General features: G+C 35.5%; 1 pseudogene; it reads right to left on the bottom strand.

The window, feature by feature from the left end:
• Positions 1 to 2,812: 2,812 nt before the first annotated feature.
• LOC109438493 (small ribosomal subunit protein eS4, X isoform) lies at positions 2,813 to 10,353 on the bottom strand (annotated as a pseudogene).
• Positions 10,354 to 11,071: the final 718 nt, after the last annotated feature.

The raw sequence follows: 11,071 nt of genomic DNA, 5'->3' as shown, positions 1-11,071 counted from the left end.
CTTGTTCCCTTCTCCCATAACCCTACCCGCCGAGGTTACTCTGGAAGTCACATAGTCTTACCTGATCCTATCCTCTAGCTATCATTGATGGACCCAGAGTGGGCATCTACCCAAGCTGAACCAATCATAGCACTCTGCTCCCTGCCCAACCACCAGCCTCACCAAAACCAATCAGTTTGGGGTAGGCATTGGCCAATCTTGGGCCAACTGAAGTTCTTCAGGATTATTTGAAAAGTGCTGAGAGAGACAGTCATTCCTCTAAGGCAAAAGAGATCATAATATGTAAAATTCATTTATATTTATACTTATCACACTTGAGAATTCCACATCATTGTTACCAGTGAATTATTGATCTTATTTTCCTCTATTCTGATTTTTCCTATTCTTTTGGGCAAAAGATGGTTTTCATTGTCACTTTAATTTGTATTTCCTGAATATTAATGAGTTGAATTTCATTTCACATGTATATTGGTCATTTGATTTTCTTTTTCTATGAATTCCTTGCTCACATTCCTTATGGGTTTTATATTGAGATGTTGGTCTTTCTCTTATTGATTTGTAGAAGTTCTTTAGAGTTTATGAATGTCAACCTCCTATCAGCTTTATTATGTAGTTTCTTCAACTACAAAAAAAGAGACTTCATAGGTAGAATCCAGCTTATATATTGTTAAATTAATTAAATAAGGAGGTCATTAGTCTGAGGTGGTTCTAATGCCTTGATGGCTAACCAAAATCTAAACCTGTAAATGCCTCGAGGTTATGAAATCAAAATACGAAGGACAACCAATCACAGACAGCCAACTAGCCTTTAAGCTATAGCCAATCAATAATTTTCTTACTTTGATTCCACCTTTCCCCATAAAACTCTCTTCACAGCTCCTGTTGGGGGAGTACTTTTATTCACTTCCTATTTGGTGCTGCCTGATTAGAATCAATTTTTGTTCAAATAAAGTCTAAAAATGTTTACTATGCCTCAATTTATCATTTAACAATATTATTTAGAATAAACATCAGCAAATAATAGATATATTTAACAAGCAGTAGAGAAAAGTTAAAAACATAAAGATGGAAATACATACCAAGAAAGTGATAATAGTAATAAAGCAAGTTTGACAAAATAAAACTCATTCAAAACAGAATTTGAGACTAGAAATTAACAGGCAAAAAAATATATTTTGGCTTTTAATAAAAGTAATAATCCACAAAGAAAACGTAAAGATCAATGATAGTGAGTCTTTATTATATTAATGGCCATGAACTTAACAACATAGTTTTGAAATATGGAGAATAGAAATTATGGAGAATGCAAATCACAATTCTGAAAGGAGATCTTGAAACGCTTGGCTCTGAAATCAACAAACCATTCAGAGGTTTTGAATAATAAACTATAATGCAGGTTCTAAGAAATAAGCATAAAACTTTGTACATGACAAAGTAAGACAGTATATATTTTCTAATACTGATTATTATATACCATGACATACTGATTGAAAAAAATGTATTATCAAACCATAGGTTAAATCTCATTAAATTTTGTAAGTAAGAAAGCATGGGGTGCTGATTCTAAGCATGATACATTGTTCTTATTCTCCTAGTCATATTTATATGACTATGTCATATATATATATATATATATATTTCCTAGTATATATAAATATGTATATATATATATATATATATATATATACACACACACATTAGGAAAATAAGAACAATGTTGAGTAACCATACTATAATGTGTGTGTATATATATATATATATATATATATATATATATATATATGAAATGAAAAGATATCATTGGTGTTATTCAAAGATATTATAATTGATTATCTATAAAATTGAAGATAATAAAGATTAAAAGTAAGTCCAGCAAGGTAAATAAATACAAGATCAACATGTAAAAATCAATAGCTTTCTTGTACTCCAAGATTTTATTGACAAAAGAGACTATTTTCAATAGCAACAAAAATGATATAAAATATCTAGAAAAAATATAGCAAAAAATAAACATAGGAGTAAAACTATAAACTAAAAAATAGAATAGCTAGAGGGAAAGCTTAATATCATTAAAATGTCAATTATTTTCCAAATAGATCTTATCATCAAAATCTCCATCAAAATTCTAAGAGAATATATTTTATAATCTGGGAGAGTGACAGGCTTTTCTAAAATTCAAACCCCAGAAATCATAAGACTACCAATGTGAGTACTCAAAAACAGAAAATTTTGTTTCAAGAAAAGCACCATTAAATAAAAGGACAATTGACAGTATGATAATATTTACAACACGTGTAATAGAAAAGGAACGAACTGCTAAAAAGCACTGAGAAAATATCAATATCTAATAGAGAACTAGGTAAAGGATATGAACAGGCAATGCACAGAAAAAAATAAAAACATAAAAAGATATACTACAACTTTACTAATGAAAAGAAAAATACAAATCAAAATACGGAGAAGATACTCATCAGATAAGCCCCTTTTGGCATGTCAGTAGTAAATTAAAGTGCCTGAGAAGTCCTGTAGTGCATAAACTAATTTCAATTTGTTTAACTCAAGGTGTTCCATATTTGTTTATCAAATTCTCCCATATCACCACTGTCTCAGGAAACATAGCTATAGTGTAAAAAAGATGGCCAAGTAGAGGTCGGTGGCAGTTCTATTTTAACGAAATAGAATTCTTTCTGTATAAATGGTAGTTCCAAAGTGCTTGTAATGACTGAGGGGTTTTTTTGGCAATTAATCATGCTAATCATGCTATATTATCTTAATTAAGTACAAAGACTCTTCCAATCACATCACCTAGAGATCATTTCACCCACTGCTCTGTCTGGCTGCCAGTTTCTTGTCTCTCTCTTCAGCAATGGTGAGGCAGATATCCTTTCCACAGGGAAGAGAAATCCATGGTATGTTGCCTTTGTCAATAACAAAAATGTTTGAGAGCCAGGTGGCAAAACTGTTGCCATTGTCATCTTTCACACAAACTATATCAACAGAACCAGGGTTTCTCTCTCTCTGTGTTGGTGATCACACCAGTTCTTTCCAGATTAGCACCTCTGGTCACCACGCACAGGTTGCCAGTGCCAAATTTGATGAAATCAATAATTTTGCCAGTCTCCAAATCAATCTGAATGGTGCTATTCACCTTGATGTGGGGACCAAGGTTGTGGATAGTGTGAGCATCATGAGTCCCCAGATAAGGGATTCATTTCATGCCCACAAAGATCTTTCTCACTTTGTGCAACTATTACTTGGCCTCCTCAGGTGTAATACAATGAACACCAAAGCGACCCTTGGTATCATAGATCAGACAGAAATTCTTTCCAGTTTTGTCAATGATGATGACATCCATAAAACCAGTGGGATTGGTTACATCAGTTTGGACCTTGCCGTCAATCTTAATAAATGGCTGTATGCAGATCTTCTTTACTTCATTTCCTGTAAGGGCATACTTCAGTCTGTCCCTTATGAAAATGAGAGAGAGAAAGAGACATTCTCTCAGCTTGTGGGGACCGGTAGATGAGTGAGAAGGCAACACACTGGTCAGTTTATCCAGCATCCAATGCTTTGGAGCTACTACACGCTTCTGATGCTTCTTGGGACCATGAGCCACGGCTGTGTTGGACAAGGAAAGAGGGTCACTTTCTTCCAGTGCTCCAAGAAAAGAGGATCCCTGAGGCTCTTAAACAGGCTAAATAAAATTTTCTCTGAGTGTTTTCTGTAGTTAGTTACCCAGTAAACCCTTTTCTTCACAGATAATGCAGAGATAATCCATAACATTTTACTGAATTATTATATGAGGCGTGATCAAACAACATGGATTTTTAAATTTTAAAAAATTATTACAGTAAAAAACACATTGCCATTAATCCCCCTCAAAACACCCTCCTTGCTTCGAACACATTTATCCCATTGTTCTTGCATTGTTCTTTCTGAAGGCGTTCTGGAAGTCCTCTTTCGTGAGTGTCTTTAGCTGTCCTGTCGTGGCTGCTTCAATGCCCTGAATCATTCTGACTTTGGGGAAGAGCCAGAAGTCTCACGGTGCCAGATCCGGTGAATAAGATGGATGAGGAGACACATAATGTTTTTATTTGACAGAATTGCTGTATACCAAAAGTGATGTATAACACGGAGCACTGTCATGACGGAGGATGATTTACGGCACACTTTAAAACACACCTTCTCTCAACTGTAGTTTACACCCGACTGACTGCACCAAACAAGTTGAAACTTGTCACATACTGTTACTAAGGTTTGATGCACTGCTTCCTGTATTGAAGATTCCTGCCTTTCCATGGGATGGCACTGGGCAGCAGCATTCACCGTATCTTTTGATCACAATGGAAAAGCTCTGTGTCACACATTGCTTCTGGTACAGCAATTTCTGTCAAATAAAAACATTATGGTGTGTCCTCATCTACCTTATTCATGAGATCTGGCACCGTGCGAGTTCTGGCTCTTCCCCAAAGTCAAAATGACTATGAAAGGTAAACATTTTGAATTGATTCAGGATATCAAGGCAGCCAGAAGAGTGCAACTAAAGACACTCATGAAAGAGAACTTCCAGAACTACTTTAGAAAGTGGCAAGAACAATGGGATAAGTGTGTTCAAAGTGAGGAGGAGTATTTTGAAGAGGATTAATGGCAATGTGTCTTTTACTGTAATAAATTTTTTTAATTTAAAAATTCACCACATTATTTGATCACACCTCATAAATTCTGACTGTGATTTAAATAAAAAGCTACTTCTGTCTATCTAATAGACCAAGTTTTGTTGGTTAAGAGCAGTGGTTATATTCCTTTGCTTGGTCTCACCTGGGGAGGGTGCTGTTGCTCACCTTGGACCAGGTAGGCAAATGAAGATCTTGGCAGGGATGGGGTGGGAGGATGCCACAGAGAGGTTTGTAATTTGAAAGAGCCTCAATATTGCTTTAGGAACATGCCTCGACCTCTAGCTAAGAATCACTGGTTAAGAGGATTTACTTCTAGCCCAAACAAATTTTTATCTTCTATTTTCTTCTAATTTACCCAGAAGTTTCTCATCAGCTTCTTTAACTGGACTGTTTTACTTACATAGTATTCTGACATTTTAAAGTTGAGAGTTCTGTGTTAATTCAAACATCTACTCCAAAATAGTAGAAAGCAGTCTTATCTGAATTTCAGCCTATTTGCAAAAACGTTTTTAGAAAACTTTATCTATCAAAAATTATGTTTTCTAGTTTCCACAACAATTTTCTAAAATTCCTTTCAAGCATTCTCCAAATGTCATCTCTGTAAAGAAATTTTTTTTAATTTCTTTTTTTTTTTAATTTATTGGGGTGACAATTGTTAGTAAAATTACATAGATTTCAGGTGTACAATTCTGTATTACATCATCTATAAATCCCATTGTGTGTTCACTACCCAGAGTCAGTTCTCCTTCCATCACCATATATTTGATCCCTCTTACCCTCATCTCCCACCCCCCACCCCCCTTACCCTCTGGTAACCACTAAACTATTGTCTGTGTCTATGAGTTTCTGTTTTTTGACAATGTGGATATTTTAAACTCCATCTGCCTTTCTTCATAATTAAAGTTTAAATACCTTAATAACTGTAATTGCAAAACTGGTTAATGATTTGTGCCTTCAGTGGAATAGAAACATTTATTTGTAGATTGCTTTGTACAAAGAGCATTTTAGTATGTTAATACTGCAATTATTTAACCTCTGTTAGATATAGTTGAATATATTTATGAATGAAAATTTCAACATGGTTATTTTTATTCCCCCCACATCCCTAGAATCCTAATCACTAATCTTTTTTAATATCATTATGTTATCTACTAATGGTCACCGAATTGTATACTTTAAAATGTGGATTTTATATTATGTGAATTTTATCTCAAATTTTTTAAATGATTAGTTCATTATCAGTCAAATCTTGGAAAATTAGCTTAAGATGCTAGAACAAATCATCCCTCCCTAATAACTGGCTTTTGAACAACAGAGGATCTTTTGAAGTCCCAAGCTCTGCCACACAAGCTCTCTTCACTGTGGTTCTGTAAATTATAGGCTATTTATTTTGCATTGAATTCTTCCCACAAACTCGTATTTTGGATACATGGTACTGTAAAACAAGCATTCCTCACTGCTGATGGTAAAGCCACTGTCCTAATCTGCCGTTCAGTTTAAAATCTGATAATAATGGTTACTTTACCTCAAGAGAAATCCTACAGGCAAACATGTCATGAGTGGCCCAGTTTGACTGAGAACAGATCCAAGCCACTGGTCATAAAGGGTAAACACTTAAGACATTTAACCCAGTACAACAGTACTAAATGGAAGGGGATGGTCATCTGGATTATGAATCACCTAATTGGCATGTCAGAAAATAAGCATTTTATTGACAGAAGGTGATTGTAGGGGAGAGTCATTTTTCATGGAAATAGCCAGATACCTTCCCTCTCTCTTTGTATTCATACTTATGCGGTTGAGGGAGATGGGAGAGTGAAGGGGTCAGTGAGAAACGAAATAATTCTCTGCTACAATTTAGTCTCACTTGATATATAATAGTTTATTTCTTGCTTTGATTTTTGTTTCAACAGCTGTCCAACAACAACAACAAAAATCTATAAGTGTTCAGTTTCTAAACAAATGTCAAATTTTTACAGAAAATATTCAACTTTGTACATCCTATTGGTAGTTTTAAGACAGAATTTACAAGGAAAGATTGATATTGCTCCCTCATCCCTCTCTTGCTCAGTTGGACATGTTTCACTAGTTAGGAAGACAACAGCTTTTGTAAAAACACACAGTCTACCACACACACACACACACACACACACACACACATACACACACACACACATACACACACACATTTGTTTACAATCATGGGAATGAATTAACTCCAAAATGGCCTAATCTATAAGAAACTTGAGGTTAGGAGCCCGTCATCCATCTTTCCTCCTCCTAACCCTACTCTACTCTAATTGTGTTTAAAACAGCTGCTTATGCATAGTAGCTGCTTGATAAATACTTGTTGATTTTAATTTTTTAATTAAATGTTTGTTGATGTAATTTCAATTTCTTGATGTATTGATTCCTGAAAAGTTATCAGACACCATCATGACAAAAGTAATAGATTTTAACTGAAAAAATATTAAGCCAAATCATTGCCCTGATTTCTTGGTTAAAAACATATTTTATTTTAATTGTGATATATGTAACAGGCACTCAGTAAATATTTGTGGATATCAACTTAACTGAGTTCTTTCAGATTTTCCAACTAATTCAGTTGAGAAATAAGCCCATCCCGAGACCCTCAAGGGAAAACACAAAGAGCATGTAGTTGAAAAATAAAATGAACCCACACAGAAATCAGAGCAGAACACAATCTGAGAATCATGGACAACTAATACCGAGCAATTCTCAGATCCTATGATTGGTTCGATTCAATAGATTGTCAATGTCTTAATGCCACAGGTATTTTAAAAAACCTTAAGAATGACTTCCTGAGTCTAGGAGTAACCCAGGAGAAAACTGGAGCTTACCTGATCACAGTGGGAAGTAAGGCCCTTTTTCCCAAATAATTAAGTTCCTTTATAAAAGGACTTTTGTGAAGACAATGACAACTCAGAGATTCCTGCTGAGATTCTAATCATCTCTGGGAAGGGGCATCTCAGATTTCTTTGTCTTCCCAATACATAGTTTACTTTATGCGACAGGTATAGACAATAAATATTTGGTATTAATGACTTGGAGAGTTGGGGGAGTAGGGAGATTTCTCTGATTTGGGAACAGAGGAAGCGTATCACCTAAAGCTGAAGTAAGGAAATGTTAGTTGTCTCAATAGCAATAACACCCCAGAACCTCCAAAGGTAGCATTGGAAGGAAAATCTCCTGGAAGTGGGGAACACCTGGGCCACATGATGCCAATTCTGTTCTCCTGAGATTCATCTTCACTCTGGGGCAAGGTTTCTCAATCTTGGCACTATGGACATTTTAAGCTATAACATTTTTTGTAGTAAGGACTGTTCTGTGCATTGCAGGATGTTTAGCAGTACCATTAGGTCTAACCACTAGATGCCTATAGCATCTCCCCCCTCACCAGTTTGTGACAAACATTGCCAAATGTCCCCTAGAAGACAAAATTGCCCCCAGATGGAACCATTACTTTAGTGTTTCTCCTTGATTATCTCTGGCTCAAGAGAAATCTGACTGTTCACTCCTTTAAAACTGGCCAAGTGGGCCCAAAATACCTTGCTTCTGGAGTGCAATAAAGACAATATAAATTCAGAGAAGAGGGTGATCTAAATAATCTGGTTTACAAACTGCAGCTGACTGAAGCACAGGGAAACCAATGAGATTTTGAGATTTCTTCTTACCTCTTGGTTGTTTCCTCCTAATGGACGCCACCTTTATATAACCTTCGTCAAAGGAAAATCTTCCCAGATACTTGGAATCCTTCAAGAATAGACCAACAGTTCTTCCTCCAGCCCACCTTCTTAGGGTCTTCTGTCTCAATTCCTGTTACTTGTGTAAGGCTATTCCTCTTCCTCAAAGTAACTGAAACAAGAATGATCTCATCAGGATAACCATATCTGAATATAAGAAAATAACCTTGGCATTCATTCATTAAGAGGAACACACTATAGTTACAAGGAAGTTGTTTCCTTATGAAGAGTCATAAGTCATATCTTAATCTAATAATCTTAAAAGTCACACATGCACTCACATTATTTTTTTGAGCACATCCACTGCTTCCTCATGATCCCAGAGAATCACTGTAGAAAAACATGGTGAGAAGGAAATGGGGAGAATTTGTTTTTTGGATACTTAATTGGCTGTTGCTTCCACAACACATCTGCATTGGTATGCAGTGATAGATGTTAGATGACTGAAGACTGACGTTTCTGCTGTAAAGGCTTTCATTTGTTTTTCATCACAGTGACACACAATTTCCTGCATTCTCTGCCCCTGGGGTATTTTCTTGCAAAGAGAAAACATTACTTTCAACTTCTAACCTATCTGCCCTAATTTAGCCTCGTGAGTTCTCTGTGTTCTGGATGACCAAGGAAGAAAGTAACAAAACAAAACCTAAAATTAAGTAGAACAAATGAATGCTATGTTCCCTGGAGAAAGTTTCTGTGGAAGAACAGTGTGGGCAGGGTGTAATCCTCCACAGAGAAACCAGTGAGTAAGAACAGTTCTAACAGGTGTTTGAGAATGAGTTCATGGGGATTTTAGGAGCCATGCTAAAGTCTAAAGACATACAGAAATACACTTAGGCTCAAAGAGGTACATATTCTAAGTAATGAAGAAAACAGAACAAAACGTGTGTTTGTTCTTGAAGCACCTGGGCCAGCTTTGACTTGACTATCCCATGGCATTTGGTCCTCACACAACTACTCACCTGCTTTTTGGTATTGAATAAATCATTTAACCTCTTCAGGTCTCGGTTCCCTCATCTGAAAAATCAGATTTAGATAATATTTTTCAGTTTCAGGATTTTACGTATATATTTCAGACTAGAAGTTCTCTTAAGTATTTTTTAATAGGAATGTATAGGATGAGGATGTTGTCATGCAAACTTCTTTCCAAAATATTCCCTGATTTTAATTCTCTTACCTTCCATTAGATATGATATGTATTGACTTGACACACTCTGCTCTGCCTGAACTGTACTTCTGAACCCTTATTTTCCATTTCGCCACCTCCTACTCCCTCCAACTTTGCCTGACTAGCACCTACTCTTTTGTTAAGTCTTGGCTCAAACATTAATCCCTCCAGGCACATATTTCATTCTCCTAAGCAGAATGAGGTTTCCTTTCACTTAGCACAATATACTAAAATGATCAGTTTCAGGAAGCTCTTTAAGTTCAGGAACTATATCTCTTTTATCTTTGCATCACCACTGCCTAGCTTAGTAACTAGTAAATAATGGGTAATTGAAAAAAATGCATATTTGGTGACTCTTGTTTAACACATTTATGAATATAATACCTTGCCTTGCAGAAACAGAAACATTAACCAATGTGTACTATAAAAAAATATGATTCTGTCTATCTAATATCATGTCCTAAACTAGGAGAAAAACACTAAGGGAAAATTTGGAAAGTGAGTAATTATTCAACTTTTGGAAGAGAACTTTAAGTAAACAAATTGTATGGCCAAATTGTATAGGCCCTTAGCCCTTTTCTCTGGAACCTCATCCTCTCCTTATTCTCTCCCCCTACTCCAGTCTAGCCAGAGGCACAGTCACCCTCCTGTCTCAAGGCATTTACATTTAATGTGCCCTTGGCCTAAATACACACTCACCAGTTAAAGACATGCCTTGGTCTTCACCTCCATTAAAGCCTTTACTCATATGTCACCTTGTTAGTGAGGTCTTCCCTGATCATTCTATTTAAAATTTCATTAGCCATCCTACTCCATTCCCTAGTCCCCTTCTACATTTTATCTTCTCTAGACCTCATCATCCAATATACTATAATTTTACTTATTTATCTTGCTTAGTTTGTCAGTCTCTAGTATAAAAAAACATAAGCTCTAAACATATTATCCATTTTGTATAGCAATATTTTCCCATGCCTAGAACAATACCTAGGCACTCAGTAAACATTTATTAAATAGTAAGTACAATAGTCCCCCTTATCAGTGGTTTTGCTTTCTGCAGTTTCAGTTACCTGCATTCAACCACATTCCAAAAATTTAAATGGAAAATTCCAGAAATGAATAATTCATGAGTTTTAAATTGCATAGTGTTCTGAGTAGTGTGATGAAATCTCCCACTATCCTGCCCCCACTATCCATGCCCAGAGCATGAACCATCCCTTTGCCCAATGTACTAACATTGTATGTATAGTACAACTAGATATTTTGAGAGAGACCACATTTGCATAACTTTAATTACAGTATATTGTTATAATTGTTCTATTTTGTTATTATTTTTGTTTATTTCTTACTATGCCTAATTTATAAATTTAACTTTATCATAGGAATGTATATATAGGAAAAACATACTACAAATAAGGTTCTATCTGTGGTTTTAGGGATCCATTAGAGGCCTTGAAACATACCCCCAT

Source organism: Rhinolophus sinicus, linkage group LG12 (assembly GCF_036562045.2).
Source record: "Rhinolophus sinicus isolate RSC01 linkage group LG12, ASM3656204v1, whole genome shotgun sequence".
Classification (NCBI taxonomy): domain Eukaryota; kingdom Metazoa; phylum Chordata; class Mammalia; order Chiroptera; family Rhinolophidae; genus Rhinolophus; species Rhinolophus sinicus.
This window is presented reverse-complemented; position numbering and strand designations above follow the sequence as displayed.